Source organism: Centroberyx affinis, unplaced genomic scaffold (genome assembly GCF_046629955.1).
Source record: "Centroberyx affinis isolate AG114_WGS23_722 - 3 ecotype Tasmania unplaced genomic scaffold, CSIRO-AGI_Caff_v1 ptg007388l_1, whole genome shotgun sequence".
NCBI classification, from domain to species: Eukaryota; Metazoa; Chordata; class Actinopteri; order Beryciformes; family Berycidae; genus Centroberyx; species Centroberyx affinis.
The window spans coordinates 1-25,212 of NW_027283727.1; the positions used below are offsets into that span (position 1 = coordinate 1).

Genomic DNA, 25,212 nt, shown 5'->3' on the forward strand with positions numbered 1-25,212 from the left:
TTTAGGAAAATTAGGATTAGGTTTAGGTTAGGGAATGAATGTGTGTGTGTGTGTGTGTGTGTGTGTGTGTGTGCACCTGCATCGGAGCCCCTCCAGAAGCAGAGGTAGCGGGGGGGTTCAGAGGGAAGAATGAACAACAACACAGCAACAAACAGAGAGACGGTCGCATCAGTGACGAACCTGAGAGAGAGAGAGAGGGAGAGAGAGAGGGGGGGAGAGAGAGAGAGAGAGGAGAGAGAGAGAGAGAGAGAGGGGGGAGAGAAAGAAGAAGAGAGAGAGAGAGGAGAGAGAGAGAGAGGGGAGGGGGGAGGGGGAAGAAAGAGAGAGAAGAGAGAGAGGAGAGAGAGAGAGAGAGAGAGAGAGGGAGGGGGGGAGGGGGAGAGAAAGAGAGAGAGAGAGAGAGGGGAGAGAGAGAGAGGAGAGAGAGAGGAGGGGGGGAGGGGGAGAGAGAGAGAGACAGAGAGAGAGAGAGGGAGGGGGAGGGGGAGGGAGAGACAGAGAGAGAGGAGAGAGGGGAGGGGGGGGGAGGGGGAGAGAAAGAGAGAGGGGAGAGAGAGAGGAGAGAGAGGGAGAGAGAGAAATTGTTAGATTGATGTAAAATTCCAGGACTTTTCCTTGACCTGAAACTGGTTCCTTCATGTTGTTTTTCAGTCTGAAAACATCTAATGTGATGAAAGTGTGAAACCAGTTGGAAAATACCTTCTGCTGTCTTCCTGGAAAGTGTTATTTGTAAAAAAAAAAAAAAAAATCAGAAGGTTTGTAAAAAAAAAAAAAGAAGACTTTCCCCGTCTGGAATAAACAGAATAATAATATTGGACTTTCAACTGCTGAAACGTTGATGCAAGGATTTCATCTGATAAATCAAATCCTCTTCATGTCTTTTTCTTCTTCACTGCCTATTCCTTTCAGGCCAGTGTTTGGTCAGACGTGGTGCCAGAAGCTCCGCCCCTCCGCTCACTTTATGAATGGGGATTTCACCATTCAGTTTTATATTTGCACACACACACACACACACATTGTGACAGAGCGGTTGGGTAATTCCCCGGTCCAATCCAGTGCACTTTGACAACCTTCAGAGAGTTTCATTCAAAAAATACTCTCTATTCAGTTTGGAAGGAAAGTTTTTAAAGGTTTTAAGTGAAGTTTCTGCCTTCATTAGACAGTGGACAGTGAAGAGAGGCAGGAAAGGTCAAAGGTCCCGGTCGAACCCAGGGATCGGGGTTACATGATATGATGATGTTATATTATTTTAGAAATTTGTTTGACATCTGTATCCTGGACGGAGGCTGTTAATTGCTACCTAAAATTACAAGGAAATATTAAAGTAGCAGCAGTAGCCTGTCTTTCTGTCCATTCAAAGCTGTGTGTGTGGTGTCATGAACCAAAAACACTCTCAATCCATTTCTCCACGTTCATTTTCCAGCATCTCTCTGAGCCTTACCAAGAACAGGCCGTTTCTGTCGCCGTGTCTTTAAGGCTCATTAATATTAACGACCCCTCCGTTCCGATCGGCTAACCGTTTCCAGAGTGAAACGTGAGACGCCGCGGCCCGGCGGCTACAGGTAGGGAAAACTCTCCGGTAATAAACGACGACAACCGCTCAACCGCTTTGAAAAAAACACTTTGTTAGTCTATTATTTCTTACAAAAATGATAATGAGCGAACCTTTGTGACGCCACAAAGTTACGGAAGTCCAAACGGCTCGTTTAGAGGCTCGCTGTCCTAATATGGATTGTGTGGATTTAGTTTTGATACTTTCACCATGTTTAGATAGACCATCCAACTCCTTTATCACCACAGAGGAGAGGGGAGTCCTGCTTTACACCAGATGGACCTTTAAAAACAGAACCCAAGAAAACAATAAAGGCTCGGTCACATCTGATTTCACCCAGTGAATTATCTTCACTAACAGTTAGAGTGGATACAGACAACTTTTCAGCTTTTCCCTTGTTTCCAAGTATTGTTGTTTGCGCCGCTGTTGCAAAGACAACTGGATCGCTTTCCGTTAAAGCCTAGCTCCGTGAAGAAAGGATCAACACCACTATGGAAATAAGGGAGAAGAAAGAAGCATGTCTACTGAAGAGGTAAATTAAAATTGAAATTGGCTTCCTTGTAGCTCCTGGTTCGTTTTCTGGCTGCTATCGGTAGCGTTAGCAACATGGCTAATGCTACAGCCAGCAGCCTGGCTACTGTTCAAAGCAAGAAACAACCGTAAGAATCCCAATTTCAACTAGAAACCCAATAGGACAACTTTCCAGTTCAAATGCTGCAAACTGGACCCGGATTGGACGGATTTCAGGAATTCTTCAGTGAGGGAGCCAATCAGGACCGATTCCAGCTGTGATGCGTTTCCTGCAGTTAGAGTTTTGAAAATGCAAAAAAACTTTAAATTGAACCTCTCACACAAAATCAACATCGACTCTGACATTAATATAAAGCTCACTCTGAGTCATCTGAAGACCTTTCCTGACCAAAGGGTTGGGTTTTCCCGGACAGCACCACCTCGTGTTTTATTCCTGAAATCATCAATCATTTAAGATGTTGAATGTTAAGTTCCAGTCAGTAAACCAGGCGGCCGGACAGAGTGACAGCAGGCGGTCGGACCATCAGCCTGCGTAAACAAGCGTCAGTCTGCTGTAGTGAAGTGTTGAAATTCGGTTTGTACAAACTGCAGGTCCAAGGTGACCACTTAAAACAACTAACCCCCCCGAGAGAAGCTGGAAAAAAGCTTTGCAGCAGCAAATAGCAAAGAGATACAGCAAAGAAAAATCTCTCTCTCTCTCTCTCTCTCTCTCGTTTGTTGCTGTTGTTCCTCGTTCTTCCCTCTGACCCCCTCTGAGCCTCGCTCACCTCTCACCTGCTTTCTGCCCGACACCCATCACCCATCACCCATAAAGTCCTGGCTGACAGGAACAGTGTGGATCTCATTGATCTGTTTGTCCTGAACTGTGTTTTCGTGCTGTTTGCTGTCATGTTATTCTGAGCAGCTCCTCTGCCCTGGTTTCCCTCAGACAGCCTTCTGCAACGAGACAGTTCTCCGTTTTTCAGCAACTGAGAAAAGAAGGCTGATCTTCTTGTTCTAGTTCTGCTCAAATGAAGCATGCGTCCATTTCTCTGGCTGCAGAACGCGAGGCGGCGAGGCCGAGCCGAGGATTCAGGGAGCGTTCACACCAAGCATGTTTGGAGCGGTTCATCTGAACTCATGTCACCATTGTAGTCTTGGTGATTTTCATGTTTTAGACTCTATGGGCTGAGAAACTTCTACTAGCCTTGGACTGATGAAACCCTAATAAAACCCTGCTGGATAAACTCTGAAATGCCTGGAGGTCAAGCTGAAAACAAGGCTGTTTTTCTGGTGAAAAGCTGACATTTTGGAGGTTCAAGGTTTTCACTGAACGCAGATGATTTCCTCCTTCAGCTGGTTGGTTTGTCAGGTGAGAACGATGACCTTTGAACTCTGGTGACACCAAATAACGGCAGGAAGAGTCTCAGTCCTCTAACAAGAGAAATGCGGTGCGGTTCGTTAATCCAACCGACTACACCCTGAAACGCAAGGGATTATGGGTAGAAGGAGACGGATGCAGAACAAACTGAAGTCTGGACTGATGCTCATATTCATGTGTTCTTAACTGGTATGAACACCACAGAAGAAGAGATAGACAAGTCCGTCATGTGACCAGAGTGCGTACGCACAAAAAGAACGGAAACTGGTGTTTCTACAACAGAAGGTGCAGTTTCCCCTCAGGAGGAAAAAACCCTGAATGAGACCGAAGACAAAGAACTGCAGAAAACAAACAAACAAATGCTTTAGTTTTCAGTGCTTTGGGCTGTTAGGGCTAGTTAATTAATCTTAACAGATAGATGTGGTCCGGTCTGTCCGGGCAACTCAACAAACAAGATGACATCAATTGATTGGCTAGGCCTCCCCATTGGGGTTCGCACCAATTTTAATCAAAAAAGAAAGTCACAATAGAGAAAAAGCAGAAAAATATATTACGTTTTTTCCAGTCGGTAAATGTTAGAGATAAGAGCCACAGCTAGTCACAATCAACAGTATTATAGAGATACCTAGCACTAATTATAGGCAGATAATCTCAATCGCCACATGAAGAGCGAGCGTCACACCTCCGTCCGTTCAGCCAATCAGATCGTTCCTACGTTTGTTTTTTTAAAACTAGCGGTGAACACAGAGACGACGGTTCGACCGAAACAAAGATAACACAGAGAAACCTGGTGGAGCGTTGGGATGACTGGAGGTTTTCAGATCAGTTTCTTATTGACTTTATCCTGTAGAGTCTGTTCCTTCTGTTTTCTATCAAGCAGCTCCGTTATGAGCGAAGCTTCCTGTTCTTCTGCCTCAAAAGCAAACCAACGGACACAAATCTATCCGTCAATAATTGTCAGCTGTTTGCTTTTTTATTACATTTCCCTGTGTGTTTTCAGCACTGAGGCCGGTCCTGCGTAAATGCAAAGTGGAAAAAACAGAAAGCTGAAAGACAGAAAGCGAGTTGAAAGTTGAATGAATGAAGCGAGGTTGTCCGTTAACGCAGAGCCCGCCTCGGGGCAGAGAGCCGCAGTCCTGAACAAACAGGAATCAGAGGCGAAGAACAAACAGAGGAAACGTGTCATGAGGACAGACGGCGAACTTTAGTGTCACGTCAGCAGCAGCGGCTTCGACCTCTGATCCAGCGGCTGCACACCGCGGCTGCATGGACACACGTCAGCCGCTGGGCCGGTTCACTGAGGAGACCGGCCGCTCCGGTCAGGACTGGACTGAGGATGCATCGTTACCGAGTGTGAATGTGGGAGCGTATCTATGTTCCCTGGGTCCCATGTTCCCCAGATTTATATGGCACATAATGGGAACATGACAAAGGGTCCTATGTTCCCAGGGTCCAATGTTTAACCCTAACCCAGTTGAATGGCGCTGGCCACCCCTGAAATCTGACTGGCCAACCCAGTTGCCACCCCAAAATCCTGAGTTATGACTGGCTGATGGCCATGTTAGAGGTGGGACCATCAAGCCAGTTAATTTCTTTTTCCAAAACTACGCTCCTTGAGTTCCAAGAAACACGCCAAGGGGAGCAAAGAGAAAACCAATTTAGGGATCAATGTGAAAAAAACACTGTCTGACCAAACAGAAAGCAGCACGCACCTGAAGATAAAGACCAAGAAGTAATGTTAGTAGCACACATTTTTTTTTACATGCATACAGTTGACAGTGATGCCTGATAATTCTGGTTGTTTTCAACCTGGACCTTGTATGGAAGAGGATTAGGGCCACATGTGAAAAATGTATTTAAATTCTGAGATTAATCTCAGATTTCTGAGAATAAAGTCAGAATTCTGAGATCAAAGTCAGAATTATGACTCAGAATTCAGAATTCTGACCTGGGACCTGCCTACATCCTTCCTAAATGTCACTCAGTGCCACCCTTGCTTGAGTCTGGGCCCCACCTCCACCACCCCAGTCAAAATGGCCGGGACACGCCACTGCTCGAAGGCCTCCACTCCCCTGAGTTTTAATCTAATAAACAACACTAATACTCCTACTACTACTTCCTACTTCCAAAGCAGCTGGAGCGAGGTGCAATCTATTTGCGGTGGATGGCCAGTGCCTAACATGGATAGCTCTGGTAAAAAGCCCCTCTGCTCTGTGAAACAGTTGCGGTCAGAGCTCTGGGTAAACATCTACACACAACCAACCTAACCCTAACCCTAACCCTAACCCTAAGGCTAACCCTAACCCTAACTAAACATATTAAGCGAATACAGAGCTGGGGAACATCTTTTTCAGGTTCCCATTATGTGCTATATAGAGCTGGGGAACATAGGACCCTAGTAACATAGGACCTTGAGAACATAGGACCCTAGTAACATAGGACCTTGAGAACATAGGACCCTGGGAGAGCACATATGTAGAACTGGGGAACATAGGAATGACTCCGTGAAGGGGAATGTCACCCAGCCATAAGGAAACAGAATGTGAATTCTATTAAATTCCATGAAATTCCACTTCTAAGAGAGTTTGTCGTGAATTATAAATCAAACATGAATCAAATAAAAGACAGTTCAACCAATCAAACACGTCTAATCATAATGTATGGATTACTATTACATGTTCTGCATCAAATACCAGCTGAAAGGTTCCTTTAACATTTTATGATATTCAGTATTGATAATATATTAGGGCTATTACATTGTGAATTCAACCGTTTACTGTAACTGTTTACTGTTTACCGTTTACTCATTTATTTATTATGTCTTGCTTTTTACTGATGCCTTTTTTACTTGCTTCCCTGTTGTGGGATTAATAAAGGATTATCTTATTTTATTTTATCTTATATAACACTATGTGGAATCTCAGATATGTGGGGAAAAAACAAAAACAAAAAAAAAAAACATGGAATTTCACAGAATTTCACTGAATTCAATTAAACTTCCTGAAATTCAAATTCAATTCCAATTGCAGTAGCTGACCTGACCCCGTCCTGCAGCAGTGTTACAGTGAGCAGGGGCCAGTTGCATAAAGATAGACCTGGTCTAAGACTTAAATGTGGCCTTGAATCAAACTTGTTATAGACACTTACAGTATATTTACCCGTTCATACTACTTCTTAATTCTTCTCTAATGTGTTGTTTCTGTCTCTAAAGTCTCTCTCTCTTCTTCAGGCTCTTTCCAAAAACCAAAGATTTGCCGTCTTCTATGAAACAGCTTCAGTATTTAAACTTCCCACTCTGACAGTTAGGCCGACTCGTTGCCATAACAACAAAATTCTTAACTCAAGATCAGCCGGGGGGGAGGTGGCTAACTGTCCTACCTCAAAATAAGTCAGTCGTAATATTTAAGCAACAGACAGTCTTAATTAGCCGAGTCCAACCTGAGAATCTAAGACCAGTCTAAGGCTTAGACTAGTCTTAAACTAGCTTTATGCAGCTGGCCCCAGGTGTTAGAGGTGTGAGACGGGCGGAGTGCGTCTCCTACTCACTCTGCCTCGGCGTTGAAGAGGCGCGTGGCCCAGCCGTCGATGAAGCGCGGGTCTCTGGTGAACCACAGCGCCACCATCAGGACGAAGAGCGCCAGGACGCTGCCCTCCCCGAAGCTCATGGGCCCCAGGCGGCGGAGCTCGTCCCGGATCACGTCGTACGCCGCCCGCTCCTTCTCCGACCGGACCGTCCCGCAGCCCCAGGTCCGCCGCAGGCTGCAGGCAGGGGGGGCAGGGGGGCAGGGGGGCAGGGGGGAACAGGGTTCTGGTTGCTTGTTTGGTTTTGAAGTGACAGATTTTTTACAGGATTCTTATTCTTTTCATAGGATTTTCATAGAATTTTTTCTTTACTGTTGTTAGTAATTTGCATCCTTTCTTTTTCTGTTTATTTTTGTAATTGTTGTATTTTATTTGTTTTTTCAATAACTTTGCTTCTATATTTTATCAAACTCACCAAGGCAAATTCCCAGTGTTTCAATATTTAATATAATATATGGAGATTAAACGGATTCTGATCTCTAGTTAACATCTTAAAATGTTGTAATAATCTGTGTTGTAATCAGTGGATTACCCAGACTCACTGATGTACTTTCTGGAAGTGGGAGGAAGGCAGTATTTTTTTATTATTTTTTATTAACATTACCTTAAAGTTGCTATGTGTATAATTTTCCTATCAATAAATCATCAGCAGATTAATTTTGTATAATTACGGTAAATGGTGGATTTGGAGGGAAATCTGCTGGATCGCTTTACGGCACAAAGGAAGCAACGGGGCTGATGGGAAATGTAGTCTTAATGTGGAGAAACACTAGAACTGACAATACTACTGGTGAGAGAGAGAGGAGAGCAGTCGTCTCCAACATGCTCTCACTGGTTTCCAGTCATTAGACCGAGGGATCAGCATTAATGTGTAATGTGAAATATTTAAGTTTAAAAATGTGGCAGCTTTAACTTCTCAACACTACAGATTTTACAGAAGAAAGTTATATGTGCCATATCATGGTCCAAGGTAAATGCTCCCACTGACCCTCTTTTCCACAGCTACAGTCTTCTGAAGCTTACTGAATGTAATATCTTTCACAATGCTTGTATAATGTATAATGTTGTATATATGCTGAACGACAGACTCTGTGACCTTATTCCGACTTACCTTCCCTCGCATACATATAAGACTAGAAAAAAGCATTTTATAAAGGGTAAGAAACGTAAACTTAAATGTAGGAGCTTTAGTGTGGTTTGCAGAGGTCCACAGGTGTGGAATGAGCTTGATAACACTATAAAAATGTCATTATCTGTGTCTGTTTTCAAAAAGAGTTTAAGGCAGCAGTTGCTGCTAAAATATGTTTAAGCTTGAATACCCTGAACGGCTGGGGACTAGTTACTCTACTCTGAAATCCATTCTGATTGTCCTGTTATTTCCACTTGCCATATGTCTCTACTTATTGTATCTTACCTATTTAATTTAATAATTCAATGTTTAGACTGATGGAATAAATGTCTTAGGACCATTTAGTAGTACTTTTTAGGGTCTTAGGTTAGTCTTAGGTGTTTTGTAGGTTGTAAATGTTACTGTATAATACATGCAGTTTTTCAAATCTAGACGTGTTAGTAAACATATATTTTAAATGCTATCTGCTTAGTGTCTGGGCCCTGTTCTCAAGCTTCAGATAGCTTATCAGGGTGTCCCATTTCACATATCTCCATTATGTCTCATATGATTGTACTTGTATTTTAACTGATTTGTGAATAAACTGAACTGAACTGAGCAGGTAATCAGAAACCTCTGATGGTTTACATGTTGACTGTGAATCACAGATGGTATAAAGTGAAAGTGAAAGTGAAAGTGAAAGTGAAGAGGTTCTGCGGAGTCGCTCACTTGCAGCCGACGTAGAGGAACTGCAGCCAGAACCAGGCGAACGTCAGCATCAGCAGCATGGTGGGGAAGGCGAACGCAAACCAGGACGCAAAGTTGATGACATCACCGTTCTGAGGGAAGAGCCTGCGAGGAAGAGAGGAGGAGAGGAGGAGGAGGGGGGTGGGAAGACGCAAAGGATGAGTAAACCGACAATTAAAGTCCTGAATTCTGCCCTGAAAACTGCAGCCCGCATGTCAGGTCTTTCTAAAAGATGTCTACGTTAATATTTTAGTGTGGTTATAAACATTGTTTTTATGTTTTACTGTCGCAGTCAGAATAAAGCTGCAGTTCTTTTCTTCCTTTGCGACATTCTTCACGTTCCACGCTTCAGAAGCATCGTCATCTATGATGATTTTTGTGTTATCGTTAGTTATACAAACTTTGAGTTTTACGAACATCTTAGCCTTACGATGCTTTTGGGAAATGCAACCCAGATCTGATTTTTTTTTTGAATAAACCCCTGCAGCAGGTTCCATAGTGTAGCGGTTATCACATCTGCTTTACACGCAGAAGGTCCTGGGTTCAAGCCCCAGTGGAACCAGCCTGGTCTTCAGAGAGATTTCAGAGTCCTGGATTGTTTTGGGACAGCAATTTTATTTTATTTTATTTATCCTTTTAGCCAGGAAGGTCCCATTGAGATACAGGATCTCTTCTTCCAGGGAGTCCTGGTCAAGATGGCAGCTAGAACTAAAACTCATTCAAAGGAAGATGATGATGATAATACTAACTGTATTACAATCAATTCAAGTTAAGGGCTGCCCATGTGTTGATCAATTCTAGAATGACTGATTTTATTTCATTTTATTTTATTTTTTATTAACTGTATATTGATTTTGTGTTGATGTTCAGATCTCTATTTACTTGACTTGTGTGTATATATATATTGACACTGATACTTCCACTAACTACTGATAATGCTCTTATTAACTACTGATGATATTGATGAATTTACACTAACTATTTTAGTTGAACTGATCTTATCTATTGCTTATCTACTGTTACACAGTTTATGTAACTCCCTCCTTCTATTAACCAATGTATGTCCATCTAATGTCTAATGTCCAATGCCTGTTCTTTATACTACCTGCCCAGGGACTACGGATGAAAACTAGCCTTCTTGGCTAATTCTGGTATATTTTTTAATGTGCACTGTCCCAGTCAAATAAACTAATAAATAAAAAATAAATGAATAGAATAAAGATGTAATCAATCGTCATATCAATTATATCAGAGGTGACACTGACAACACTGACTGGACCAGATATGATTATCAGCTGATAGCATTTGCACACAGATCAACCAAACCTCTGCAGCAGGTTCCATAGTGTAGCGGTTATCACATCTGCTTTACACGCAGAAGGTCCTGGGTTCAAACCCCAGTGGAACCAGCCTGGTCTTTAGAGAGATTTCAGAGTTCTGGATCTAGAAAGTCGCAAGTTTGGTTCCCACAGCAGCCGGTAGCTGTGACTGAAGACATGCTGCTGTTCCTCAGACTCCTCATTCCCCAAAAAGTACTGTTACGATCACAATGCCATGTTAGGATATGGTACAGTTATTTATTTATAATATCTTTGTGTATTTGAGGTAGCAAAGACCGTCCCTCTGTGACATCACAGGTTTGAACCCTGCAACAGTAACGAGACTCAAGACCTGCTCACTCTCACTGACTAGAATGTAAATACAACACAAGCATTCTGGGAAATATATTTCTGTTGGACCTGTCTGGTGTGTGTTTGTGTGTGTGTGTGTGTGTGTGTGTGCGTGTGTGTGTCAGTACTCACTGGCTCATCTGGCCAGTTAACACCAGGTTAGGTCCGGTTCCGGTCAGAGTGGCGATGCCTCCGATGCTGGCAGCGTAACACACACACAGCAGCAGGCCTTTACACATCCTCTTCCTCTCCTCCTCCTCTTCCTCGCCGCCCAGCTCCTCTACCTCCATCTGGCAGCGTCCAGCTTCCAAGGACAGAACCACTGTGACAGAGAAGAGATTCTCTCTTTAACTTATTGATCGTGTAACCATAGCATCTGGTCAGCTAACCATCACTGTCTTGTTGTTAACACATCTGATTAGCACACTAGCTAACGTAGCTAGTAGCAGCTAGCGTTAGCATGTTCACATTAACATCAGTGTGTTTGCTGGCTAGTTAGCTAGCTAACAGTTTGTTCAGGTTAACTGAGCTGACTCTTCTCAAGCTCCAACTCTTCATGTTTTGGAGTAGAGACTAGAGCTAAAGACAAGACAGTTTACTGTGTCACAGTAACCTACATTTGGAAACAAATCCACCTTATCACACTATTCACTTTTACTGAGAACGTTACTGAATGGTTCTACAGCCACACCACAACAAGCTGACTCAGCTGCTCTCTTCTGACAGCTGCTTGCTACAGACTCTTTAATTCTCCAATGTTCCTCCATGTTGGTGCCAGTTGTGTTTATTAGACAGAGTCTCCTGTCTGGACTCACCAGGCCCGGTGTTGGTGCCGTCTGAAGGCGGTTTGTCCTGCGGTGTGGGTTTGTCCTGGACGGTCGCTCTCTCCTGGCTGTCCGGTTGACCTTCTGACCCCAGTTTCTCCTGATTGGTCACATTGCCTTGCAGGTTGCTGGTTTTTTCTTGGCTGCCTTGCTGCAGAGTTGCATCATTCAGACCTGGGAAAACAGGCACCAAAAAAACTGTTCCATAAACCCTGATGAAGGCCACGAGCTGAAACTTTCCAGTGTTACCTGCCCATTCCATGCACCTTGTCAATAGGTGAAGTTGTGCCAGAATTCCAAATTCAAAACAGACACCAAACACATGAGGTACGGACCAGACTGGAAAACTTGTCCGTACTTGGTCTATCAAGCCTTCAACCCTGAACTCTGGCAAGTCCCTGAATCTATTGACTAACCATCTGTAGACAAGTGGAGCAATGACAAGATATTATTTGGTCAGTGTGATAAATGAAAGGCAACATTGGTCCTGAATGCTCTGATGATGTAATTTTGTGGTCTTGCAATTTTGGCAACATGATCACGCAAATACGCAAAATGAAGACGACTTGTTGACACCAAATTGCGTGTTGGTGGCACGTAAAGTGTTAAAACTACGTTTTCCCATCAGGAAACAGTTACATGAAGGAGACACGACTGTAAACACGAAGTAGAGTCACAGTGAAGCAGCTCAGTGGAAAGTAAGGGTGTTGCTGTCGGGTGGAGGATGGGTGGATGAGTTTGACTTCAATGCCGGAGACCAGAGTTCAATTGCCGTAGGAAGGAATTTTCTACTGGGAGACAAATTTAAATTTTTTGTGAAAGTTTGTCTTATTGAACCGACCAACGCCTCTGAACGTAATTTTCACATAATTTGTGTCCGCAGCACGTAAATCTGCCTTTCAGAGTTCCTGCTCATTTCATGACTTTTAGGATTGTACCGTTCTCCAGGATGCTCGGGGTCGAGACCAGCAGACCGCCGGTGGTTTTCTCCTGGAGTTCCTGCCGTGGGACCGCACCGCGTCTCTGGCTCTCGGGGGCCTCGGGGTCTCGGGGCCCGTTCAGCTGGTCCAGAACGGCCTGGACGATGGGGACCATCATGGCAGTGGTGGCCGTGTTGCTGATCCACATGGACAGGAAAGCCGTCACTCCCATGAACCCCAGCATCAACCTAGGAGATGGAGGGAGGGTGGAGGTGGAGAGGGAGGGTGGAGAGAGAGGAGAAAGAGTCTAAACACCAGGTAGACGAACGATTAACAGAAACCATTACAGAGGCTGCAGGTTTCACAGTTGGAGAACTGTTCAGCGCCAGGAGGTTTGAGCTCTACTGACATGATAAGACCCAGTCTGTCTCACCAACTGATGCCCATATGCAGGATTCCCACTTATTTTCCAATTAAATTCCAAAGGTTTTCCATAACTTCATACCAAATTTTCCTGACAGTACTACTTTAGTGTAAAGTAACCTTTACAAATGCTATGCATGAACTATTAACTTCAAGAATTACATCTTAATTAGATTAGATTAGATTAGATCACACTTTATTGATCCCCTAAGGTAATAATAATCGTACAGGAAAGGTAATAGGAAAGGTAATATTTATAAAACCTATTAAATTATATAAAATATAAAGGTAAAATATAAAACTAGAAAAAGTATCTTAAGTGTCTGTAGTGGTGTTGAGTGTTAGTCCTGTGCAATAAATAAACTGAGTCCAAGATATAATATAATCCAGAGGTGGGTAACTGTAATGTAATTTCCTTTCGTTTATTTAAAGCTGCAAGAAGTGATTTTCGGACCACTAGAGGGCGACAGAAACCACAACACATTTGTAAATAAACCACAGCAAAACTACTGGACTAAGGAAACCCCTAATCCCAAACCGTGCATAAAGGCTAACAGCTAAACTAACAGCTAAGCTAACCGTACCTACGGAGAAGTGTCACCGATTACCAGTCTCACTTTGCCAGATCTTTCACTTGCTGAAGGTCACATGTCCCACAATGACGAGTGAAGAGGCAGGTAGCAAGTTTACTAGTTTACCAAGTTTACCAAGTTTACCAAGTTTACTGGTTTAACTGGTTTACCAAGTTTACCAAGTTTACCAGTTTACCAAGTTTACCGGTTTAACAAGTTAACCGGTTTAACGAGTTTACCAAGTTTACCAAGTTTACCAAGTTTAACAAGTTTACTGGTTTAACTGGTTTAACTGGTTTACCAAGTTTACCAAGTTTACCAGTTTAACAAGTTTACTGGTTTAACAAGTTTACCAAGTTTACTAGGTTAATAAGTTTACTAGTAAGTTTACTAGTTTAACAAGTTTACTGGTTTAACAAGTTTACCAAGTTTAACACGTTTACTGGTTTAACTGGTTTACCAAGTTTAACAAGTTTACTAGGTTAATAAGTTTACGAGTAAGTTTACTAGTTTAACAAGTTTACTAGTTTAACAAGTTTACCAGTTTAACAAGTTTACTAGGTTAATAAGTTTACGAGTAAGTTAACCAGTTTAACAAGTTTACTGGTTTAACAAGTTTACCAAGTTTAACAAGTTTACTAGTTTAACAAGTTTACCAGTTTTACAAGTTGAACAAGTTTACCAGTTTAACAAGTTTACTAATTTAACAGGTTTACTAGTTTAACAAGTTTACCAATTTAACAAGTTTACTAAGTTTAACAAGTTTAACAAGTTTACCAAGTTTACTAGTTTAACAAGTTTACCAGTTTAACAAATTTACCAAGTTTAACAAATTTACTAGTTTAACAAGTTTACCAGTTTTACAAGTTGAACAAGTTTACCAGTTTAACAAGTTTACTAATTTAACAAGTTTACTGGTTTAACAAGTTTACCAACTTTAACAAGTTTACTAGTTTAATAAGTTGACCAGTTTAACAAGTTTACCAAGTTTAACAAGTTTACAAGTTTAACAAGTTTACCAGTTTAACAAGTTTACTAATTTAACAAGTTTGCTCGCTCGCTTCATTGGTTCCCCCATTACGAGATTTTTTTCAGGAATGGGAGGGGGAGAGCGCTGCTTTTAAACAGCGAGGGAGGAGACAAGCTAGTATTAAAAAATGAAAAGCTACTAAATGGGTTGGGAGGAGCTTCCAGTCGGTCCGGGTTTTGACAACAAGCTTTAGAAAAGAGGTGAAAACAGCAACACAGCGGGATATTGGTTTATATCATCATGTCTCAAGGAAATCTCCACATAGCACACAGTTTCAGGATTGATCATAGGGTCTGAAATCGCTTATTGCAGGTTTAACCTTTGCATGCCGATAATAGTGTGAATCATAGTTGGAATCACATGACAAAATCTGATTTCATTTTTGTTGCATTTTTCCAAATTACTTTAATTTTTAATTTAAAACTTTTCAAAAATGATGAACCTTGTATTGTGATTTAATATTTCATTACTTTTCCAGAAGTGTAATATTTTACAATTTTCTAAGACATTTCCAGGCCTGGAAAACTAATTTTCTGAATTTCCCACAGCCATGAAAATCATGACTGTGACCCTGCATGACGTGTGGTGACTTCTTGTATTTCATTACACTCATCTGTTTTTAACCTGGTTCAGTCGTGTGTGTGTGTGTGTGTGTGGTGCTGAGCTGGTACTCACAGCGCGGGCCGCACCCCGACCATCAGCAGCACCCGCAGCGCGATGCGGCGGTGCAGGTTCCAGTGCTCCACCGCCACGGCAACCATCAGCCCGCCCACAAACAGCATGTTGGTGTCCTTCAGGTACTGCATACACACCTGGTTCACACCACACACACACACACACACACACACACATATACTTATTTCCCTTAAAGGACACCTCATATATCTCAGCTAGCTACAAGGGAATTAAAAGTTTTCATTTGACAAATCATTTTGGCTGCACTGCCCTTCGTCAGGGTTACAGGATTAAATACAACAACTACTATTAAAGTGGATTGTTTACTTTTGTTCCTTTTATCGCACTCTGTAAAGGACAGTAGCATGTAGAATCACACCGGTTGGTAACCATAGAAACTGCTGCAACACACAGCTTTGCAGTCTACTGCCATAACGATAGCTAGCTAACGTTAGCACACACAGGCTCTCTGATAGACCGCAACAATTAACTTTTCAAACTCAGTGACAACAGAACAAACTCTCATTTCATTCACGCAGCATGGCATCCACTGATTGGTCAGTTGTGTGGTGAAAGCCTGTGTCCCGGTGTCAAAAAGATCAAGACAGTTCAGCTCCGCCTGCCCAACATGATCTCATAAAAAGTTTGAAATGATCATGAACTCTGAAATGCAGATTTACATGCTGTGGACATGAATTATGTGAAAATTACGTTCCTCCACTATGAACTGGATTCTGTGAAAAAAACATGAATTGGACATTTTCAGCTAAATGTTAAAACGGTTCAGTTTAGACAACTAAAAGAACTTAGTTAATAGTTGCAGTACAGACTATATTGCAGTACTGCAGTAGCACTAGTTGCAGTACAGACTGTATTTAGGGCTGAACAATTTTGAAAAAATATCTAATTTCGATTATTTTGACTGATATTGCATGATGATTTGGGATATTAGATGGAATGATAATTTTTACGTCATTATTCTCATTTTCATTGAAAAATGTATTAAAATGATTATGGTGTGATTTTTGCGGGGATCTGTACCAAACAAAGATGTTTTCTTAAGTCTGTAGAATATGATGTGTAGGCCAGGACATCTCTGCAGCACCACAATATTTACTTTAAAATGATATTTTGACACATTTCACCTTTAACAAATATTGCGCCTCCCGCGATTTGATAAGATTTTGATTAAGTGTTCAGCCCTAATTGTATTGCAGTAGTATTGCAGTAGCAGTAGTTGCAGTACAGACTGTATTGCAGTAGTATTGCAGTAGCAGTAGTTGCAGTACAGACTGTATTGCAGTAGTATTGCAGTAGCAGTAGTTGCAGTACAGACTGTATTGCAGTAGTATTGCAGTAGTTGCAGCTTACGTCTTTAGACTGCATGACTCCCAGCAGAGGGAACAGGACGGTCGGCAGCAGCGCCGTCACCGCCAGCGGCAGCACCTCCGTACACCAGTACACCGCCATGAGGCCGATCACATAGGCACAGGCTGCCTCCTGCAACACACACACACACACACACACACACACACACACACACACACACACACACACACACACGAGGTCAACAGTAGAATGAGCTTAAATTGCTCAAATGCCAACATTAAGCAACCAAGACAATGAAGTGCAAAGGCTGAGACTGCATGAACACACACACACACACACACACACACACACACACACACACACACACACACACCTTTGTGTTTTTCCTCACATCTCATTGATTCAAACTGTATTCCACCTTCTGAGCCTATTTACAACTGCAAAAATAAAAGATGTTTTGTTGGAAACTGAAGACTCTTATTGATCCAGACTCACACTGTGAGGCCCGATACTGTGGAGCCTGTGTTAAGATCCCACGTGCACGTCTGTCAGGAGCGTGCACGTGCCTCTACATGTGGCTGTGTTTCAGGGAGGCACCGGCTGGGGCGGCGGCGGCGGCAGCCAATGGTGAGAGAGCAGGGAAAATGTGGGCGGGGCAAAGGGAGCGAGGACCCAGATACTGCCGAGGAACTCTTGAGCGAGGAACTGTTTCAAAACTTTTGCGTTCTCCCAAGAAACATTCGGTGTGGAAAACAAACCGGCCTGCAGCCCGCTGTGTAGGGAGAAAACTGCAAAACATTTATTTACAATCCTGTTTTTTTTTTCCACACTAAACGTTTCTTGGGAGAACACAATACCTCTGCAAGAGAATGCAAAAGTGAGAGATAGCATAAAAGTATCTTTTTTTCATCACTTTTTTCTTCACCTCCCCCATGTCCCCTTAGGGCCTCCGTAGATTTGCCTTGTTTCAACAGAACAGCTGTGACCGGAATGGATCACTATCTTCAGGGCACTAATACGTACATCAGACATTTTTTATTAGTGTCCGAATCGCAAAATGATATTGTGGAATGATTTTTAGGGCACTACATATTTCCCACAATGCACTGTAATATGTAGTGAACAAGCCCGGTCACTAAAACGGTGAAAGTACCAAAATGCATTGCATCTGTCGTCACCTGGCCGTTACCAAGCAACCGAGCTGTAACCCTTCTGTGGTTTTATAATGATGACATCATCCTCTTCTTCACCAAGCCTTGTTTACTAATGCAAGTAAATAAACTTTTTTTGGTACCAAAAAGACGTCAAGCTATTCTAAAGATGTTTTCTTTTAACTGCCAATTCATAACTAATTATAAATGCATGTTTTGTTATGCTAATTTGAGCTCGTTAACGCTAACATTAACATTGCGGTCTGTTGTTCAGGAAGGTATTTATCTCTAGCTGCAGGTTATACGGTTCAGAGCTTATTGTCAGGTGTTTTTTGTTAATGTCAGCTAGTGAGAATCCAAAACCTGAAGGAAACCTCACAGCTGGATCAGTGAAGAGCTGCTGTGAGAAAATAAACAGAAAAAAGAAGCCGAACACAACTCTGACACAGAGAATATTTATTCACCGACATAAGGTCTGAAAACGCCGAGACGGGAACGTCGGTGAATATTTTTTTTCTGTTGAATGTCAGCTAGTGAAGGAATATTGGTAACTTGTCAAATGTGAGCTGAAACATTTGTTTATGTGACTGGTGAACGCAGACGCAGGTTGATGATGAATGAAGTGTCTGAATTCACTCATTAATCATGTGTGATTTACCGCTAATTAGTGCACTAATAGAGCAGCACTATATAGGGAAACACAGATGAGGGAGTAGTGATCCATTCCGGTCACAGCCAGCCTCTTCAGAAGTTGTGTCCCTGCAGGGGAACCAGAGAGAGGCTTCACTCCTCCTGAGGCCGCAGGAGGCCGGACAGGAGTGACAGGAGCGGCTCTGTCTAAACACTGGATCTCACAGCAGGTTTTCATTCCCTTCACTCCCTTCAGCACAGAGACTCGCCCGGCCTCCTGCTGAGCTCATGGATCCTTCATGTATGGATTTCTGGGAACGTCACCGGAGACTTTTAGGAAAACAATCACTGAAGAATCAGCAGAACCACTACAGTGTTTCCCACAGGGGCCGATAGAGTCTCTATGGTCCTCATACCGACTTCATAGTGAATGCGTTGAACTTCATGATAACTTCATCTGCTATAGTATCCTTGTAATATTCCTGTGATATTCCGCTAACACTTTACAATAAGGGTCACTAAGTTAATAAGGGTTAGTTAATGCTTAATAAGCATTAACTAACCCTTAATTAACAGTTAACTAATGTGTAATTTACTAATGGTGTTCATGTTAACTAAGGTATTAATTTATACATAATTTAATAGTTTATAAAGATGACTATTAAATAATGTATAAATTAATACCTTAGTTAACATGAACACCATTAGTAAATGATTACCAGACACATTAGTTAACTGTTAATTAAGTGTTAGTTAATGCTTATTAAGCATTAACTAACCCTTAACTTAGTGACCCTTATTGTAAAGTGTTACCGATATTCCTAATGCGACTTGTGGCATGTCTATGTACTGAATTTATAATGAGCTTATTGTACTCTATGGTAGTTGCTTTATGGTATGTTTTATTTCCGATGGTTTCACTATAATATTCCTGTAGGGATTTACAGTACTAAACTTTAGGATTACTGCATTTCTTTATTGAAAGGGAACTTTTCTCATCAACCACAATGTCAAATGGATTCAAGATTTCACCAGACTGTTTAACCCAGTGGTTCTCAACGTGGGGTCCGAGGACCACCAGGGGTCCTTGAGGGAGTTCCAGGGGGTCCCCAGCAAATTGATGAAGTGTTAAACTTCAGCATTTCATTTACAAGAAGTTAGAGAATGTAGAAGAATGACTGTTCTGATCATAATTTCTCTGTTATCTCTCTACCTACAATACAGATAGTCATGGAATTCTGGACAAAATCAAATCTGACAGTAAAAATATTCTCAGATTTGGGTCTGAGAGACAAAATCTCATCAAAAAGGGGTCCGTGGCTCTAATGTGGACTAAACTAGGGGTCCTTGATATGGAAAAGGTTGAGAATCACTGGTTTAACCTATTACCTGCCAGTGTAGGTATTTTAAATAAAGAAAGGATTTACTTCTTTACACACCAAACATTTTAACATGACGACTCGCTGTCTGTGAGTTTCATCAGTTTGACTGAGAAGAGCTGAGAGATTCAACCAGAACCACAGAACACTAAACCTGTACTGAGCTTCAGAGATACGAAGAGAAGTAGAAATACTATTAACAATATATCATATCCTATAGGAATATTATTGTGACATCATAGGAAATGAAAAAGTAGCATAAGGTCACTTTAACTCTATTTCAATCTATCGGTCTGATGATGATTAATCGTCATCAGACCGATAGACGATGGGTTCAGAGACTGACTCTGAGAACCACAGACACTAGAAGTCCCTATAGGAATATTATAGGGATATTATAGTGATATCATATGAGATGAAACCATAAAGCAGGTCAGGTCGGTGTAAACTCATTCTAAAACTGTACAGGAACATTAGTGTGATTTTTTGTTATGTTTTCTCTCTTCTATGTATATTTAAAAGAAATAATAAGTTAGAAAGTTAAAATGCGCTGAGCGGTTTGTCAATGAGTGACAGAGAGCTGAGCTGAACATCTACTGACCGCCTGGTTTCACTGGAGAGTCTGTGGTAAACTGGTCGGTTTAACTGGTCAGAGGGAAGCTGGTCAGCTGAACTGGTTTTTCTGGCTGGTTTGCACTGACCTGCTCAGTTTAACTGGTTACTGAGCAGTAAACTGGCTGATTTAACTGGTCAGGCAGCAACTGGTTAGTTTTCAGTTAGTTATCAGTAAACTGCTGTGTCAGTATCAGACTGGTCAGTTAAACTGCCAGTCAGTATAAAGTCAGTAACTGTCAGTAACAGTCAGTAAACAGTCAGTAAACAGTGAGTAAACAGTCAGTAAACAGTCAGTAAACAGGCTCGCCTGTGTGCTGAGGGCCAGTGGCAGCAGTAAACAGTCAGTAAGCAGTCAGTAAACATCAGTAAACAGTCAGTAAGCAGTCAGTAAACATCAGTTAACATCAGTAAACATCAGTAAGCAGTCAGTAAACATCAGTAAACATCAGTAAACATCAGTAAACAGTCAGTAAACATCAGTAAACAGTCAGTAAACATCAGTAAACATCAGTAAACAGTCAGTAAGCAGTCAGTAAGCAGTCAGTAAACAGTCAGTAAACAGTCAGTAAACATCAGTAAACAGTAAACAGTAAACGTCTCACCTGTGTGCTGAGGGCCAGCGGCAGCAGTAAACATCAGTAAACAGTAAACAGTCAGTAAACATCAGTAAACATCAGTAAACAGTCAGTAAACAGTCAGTAAACATCAGTAAACAGTCAGTAAACAGTAAACAGTAAACAGTAAACGTCTCACCTGTGTGCTGAGGGCCAGAGGCAGCAGTAAGCAGTCAGTAAACAGTCAGTAAACAGTCAGTAAACAGTAAACAGTAAACAGTAAACGTCTCACCTGTGTGCTGAGGGCCAGCGGCAGCAGTAAACAGTCAGTAAACATCAGTAAACAGTCAGTAAACAGTCAGTAAACATCAGTAAACATCAGTAAACAGTCAGTAAACAGTAAACAGTAAACAGTAAACGTCTCACCTGTGTGCTGAGGGCCAGAGGCAGCAGCAGGAAGGGGCTGCAGACGAGCACCAGGACGCTCCTCAGCCTCCACACCTCCTGCAGCAGTTTGACCCGCAGAGGAAGAACAGACATGCTGCCACCGATCCAGAGGAGAGGAAGAGGAGGAGGATGAAGATGATGATGAAGATGGTGATGATGATGATGATGAGGAAGTCTGATTATCCACAAACAGCTGTCAGTGGGACTCTCCTCTCTCTCTACAGCACACTATGTGTCTCTCTATCGCTTTCTCTCTCTCTCACTCTGCCTCTTTCTCTCTGTGTTGCTCTTTCTGTGTGCTTCTCTCTCCCTCTCTGTCTTTATACTGGTCTCTCTCCCTCTCTCTCTCTCTCACTCTCTCTCTCTCTCTCTCTCTCTCCCTCTCTCTCATTGTCAGCGTTGTCACGTTTTGTGATGCATTTCATTGTCGTCACTAAATATTAACTTCTTGCAGCTGACCACACACACACACACACACACACACACACACACACACACACACACACACACACACACACACACACACACACACACACACACACACACACACACACACACACACACACACACACACACACACTGTCCCTCTGCAGTTTATCTAAACTCTCACCAGAGTAAACACAGAAGAGGAAATCATATCGTCTTTTTACGCAACACACACTCACCTTTTATCTTCCAGCATCGATTGAACCTGAAAAACTCCAAATGAGATAAATGATAAAAGGGAAACTGAGTTGTAGAAATGTGTTTTTTTTTTTTCTTTTTTTCTGAAGTGAATGAAAATAAAGAAACAGCAGCTGAACACTGAGCAGGTCAAAGGTCAGAAGACAAACATTCCTGAGTCACTTTGAATATTCATGTTTCCAACAAAGCAAGAAGCCTGTAATATAAACTGTAATATATCTGAGTATGAGTCTGGAGCAGACTGTATTCAGACTGTATTGATCTGCAGAGCGGCTCCGTCTGATCGAGTCGTTCAGTCTGTCATCCGGTCCTGACGTCCTCATTTTCTTAAAATAAGTGGAAAAATCACCTGATGATGTTTGATTTTTTATTTATTTATTTGGATCCCCTCATTAGCCACCACCAAGGTAGCAACTTCTCTTCCTGGGGTCCACACAAGTAAACATTACATCATCATGCAAAACAATAATGTATTTAAAATCCAAGGCAAAAACAAACAAAAACAAACAAAAAAAACAAGCAAACTACAACAATGAAACAACAATAAAACTACCAATAACAACAATAACAAATATGACAACAAATACCCACACTATATGTAGTCAGTAAAACATTTGTTACAGCTCAGGAATGATAGTAGTACCATTAAAAACAGCATAAACATGACCAAGAAAATTCCTCATTAATGATCATTTAGTCAGATATTATGTGGAACTTGTTCTATGTGAATCAGCCTGTTTGAAGAATTCAGTAGAATCAAGAGTCATTTTCTTTGATCTGCTTTATTCTGACTGCTTTCAGCACACTGACGTGTTTCATTTGTAGAAAACTCCTGAAACAAGTGAAGCTGCGGTGGAGACCAGTGGACTTATCTCTCCTCACTGCAGAATGTTTCTCCTGTTAAATAAATTTGGCTGCTGAATATGAGACTAGACGACTTGTTTTTCTTTCACTTCGGACTTTTTACTTTTACTCGCTACGTTTCAAAAGAAAAATCTAGACTTTCTACTCTCTACGTTTTCAGAACAGACTCGTTACTCTCAGGAAATCAACTGGTTTCTCTTTTTTATTTTTTATTTTCCACATCAGACATGAGGCAGAGGAACAGAGAGAGAAGCAACAACACAGCAGAGAATGAATGTTTGTGATTTGAGCTGCAGACTCTTTCTTACGGAAGCTTAACTCATTCACTTGAGAAAAAAAAAAATTGCCCTGTTCTTCTGAATCAATGAGAAAATTATCTCAGAATTCGGAGAAAAGTTTTCATGGGAAAAAAAAACACAAAGTCCTGAGCTGCCTGCACAAAGTCAACAAACTAATAAACAAAACATCTATATTACTTAAAGACACGAGTTATCTCCCAATGTTTCAAACCAAAAGCAAAATAAAACTGGATTAAACTAAACAGGCGGACATGTTTGCTTCTGTGAAATCAACCTTCTCTTTGGATTTTGAAATATCTCATTAATTCAGAAAAACAGAGCAGAATTTTTTTTTTTTCCATGAAAACTTTTCTCAGAATTCTGAGATAATTATCTCGTTAATTCAGAAAAAAAGGGCAATTTTTTTTTTCTCAAGTGAATGCATTACGCTTCCGTACAGCAGGTGGTGACATCATCACCTGGCACCAAAGATCAGCCAATAGCAGACGGCCAGATCAGTAGCATGATTTTTACCATTAGATGTCAGGCTTCACACAGATTGGGGTTTGGGGTTTAGTTTCTCTATGAGGAGTTTTTACTACTAATAATATTAATATGTGAAGGGGCTGCAGAACGTTCAGACTGTATGTATAAACTGTATATAATCTAAATGTTTATGTTTTTTTAAGGCATTTTTAATTTGTGTCGACTCATCTGGTTGTCAGATGTTTCCTCCTTTCTCTTTTCTTCTGTGTACATTTCCCCCTCTCTCTTTCTCTTCTTCATCTTCTCTCTCTCTCCACTCTCACCTGTCCTCTCCCTCTCTCTCTCTCTGTCTCTCTCTCTCTCTCTGTCTCTCTCTCTCCACTCTCACCTGTCCTCTCCCTCTCTCTCTCCCCCCTCTCTCTCTCCCCACTCTTTCTCCCCCTCCAATCCCTCCATCCTCTCTCATCCTCCTCCTTCTTCATCTCCTATTTCCATTCCCTGTCCATTCTCTTTTATCTCTCTCTCTCTCGCTCTCTCTCTCTCGCTCTCTCTCTCTCTCCTCATGCCTGGTCTAGGTCTCTCGCTCCCCCTCCCGTCTCTCCTGTGTCTCGCTCTCTCCTCCTCCTGAGTGTTTAGACAGGATGGAAACCCAGCGCAACCAACTGAGCCTGACAAAGAGCCTCTGTCACACACACACACACACACACACACACACACACACACACACACACACACACACACACACACACCCCTTAACCCTAACCTTAATCTAATCCTGATTCTAACCTGAACCATAAAACCAAGTCCGATCCCTAGAGTCGCCCCCTGGAGAAGTAAGGAGTGGCTGACAGAAGCTCACTTCACACACACACACACACACACACACACACACACACACACACACACACACACACACACACACACACACACAGCCCCAGTCTCCAGCATCACACTGTTTGTCCTCTGCTGCCCCCCAGTGGCTTCAGCTGGAGCTGCCGGGCTGGTTAACCCCTCGCAGCCCGACTGACTGAAGCCTCACATTTCCTCTTCAGTAACTTCTTTTTTTTTTCCCGATTAACAGTTTTTTATTTTTCTTAAACATAATACAAAATACATGCATCACAAAGTATACACACAAACCTCCCACCCTAAAACCCCCCAACTCGTCATCACCACATACACAATTGGCCTCGGTTGGCAACATAAATACGTTCCATCATATGCAGTGGACACAAATATTTAAAACTAGACAAAACTCAACAAACAAACCATCACAAAACAAAGAAGTACAGAACAAACACATATTTTTGTCCAGGCATAGATTGTGACACTAAACACGAAACATGCGACTCCCCCCAGAATGTGAAGGTTAAGTATTTGCCCCATTTCCTAATATATACATCCAATCTTCCAATCCGTTTATAGGACATCTTTTCGAATGCTGCCACTCTTGCCAACTCAGCAGCCCAGACCTCTTCAGTAACTTCTAGATCTGACCTGAAGCTCCATCCTGTCCTTCAGTGTCTCCTCATCTGGTGTCTCTGCTGTTCTCCTCTGAAGCTGCAGCTGCTGAGACTGAGAGAAACAAGACGCTGCAACATCACAGCAAACGGAAAAACTCCAGATGTTTGAGCTTCATTTTCTACATGTTTCCCTGTAACTCAGCCTGACATGTTCGCTGTCTGTGGAAACTTTGGGATCTGGGGCCGGATTCACAAAACCCTCTTAAGAAAAAAAAATCTTCTCAAGTGCCATTTTTTTCTTAACTTTAGTCTTAAGAAGAAAAAAAAGAGGAAAAAAT

At 41.9% G+C, this 25,212-nt stretch overlaps 2 non-coding genes and 1 pseudogene across 2 annotated transcripts; 2 read left to right on the forward strand and 1 right to left on the reverse strand.

Moving 5' to 3' along the window:
• Window positions 1-76: 76 nt before the first annotated feature.
• On the reverse strand, window positions 77-21,192 carry LOC139639562 (Na(+)/citrate cotransporter-like; annotated as a pseudogene).
• On the forward strand, window positions 9,370-9,442 carry trnav-uac (transfer RNA valine (anticodon UAC)). Its single transcript has one exon. It is a non-coding gene; the product is annotated as a tRNA-Val (tRNA).
• On the forward strand, window positions 10,217-10,289 carry trnav-uac (transfer RNA valine (anticodon UAC)). The gene has a single exon. It is a non-coding gene; the product is annotated as a tRNA-Val (tRNA).
• Window positions 21,193-25,212: the final 4,020 nt, after the last annotated feature.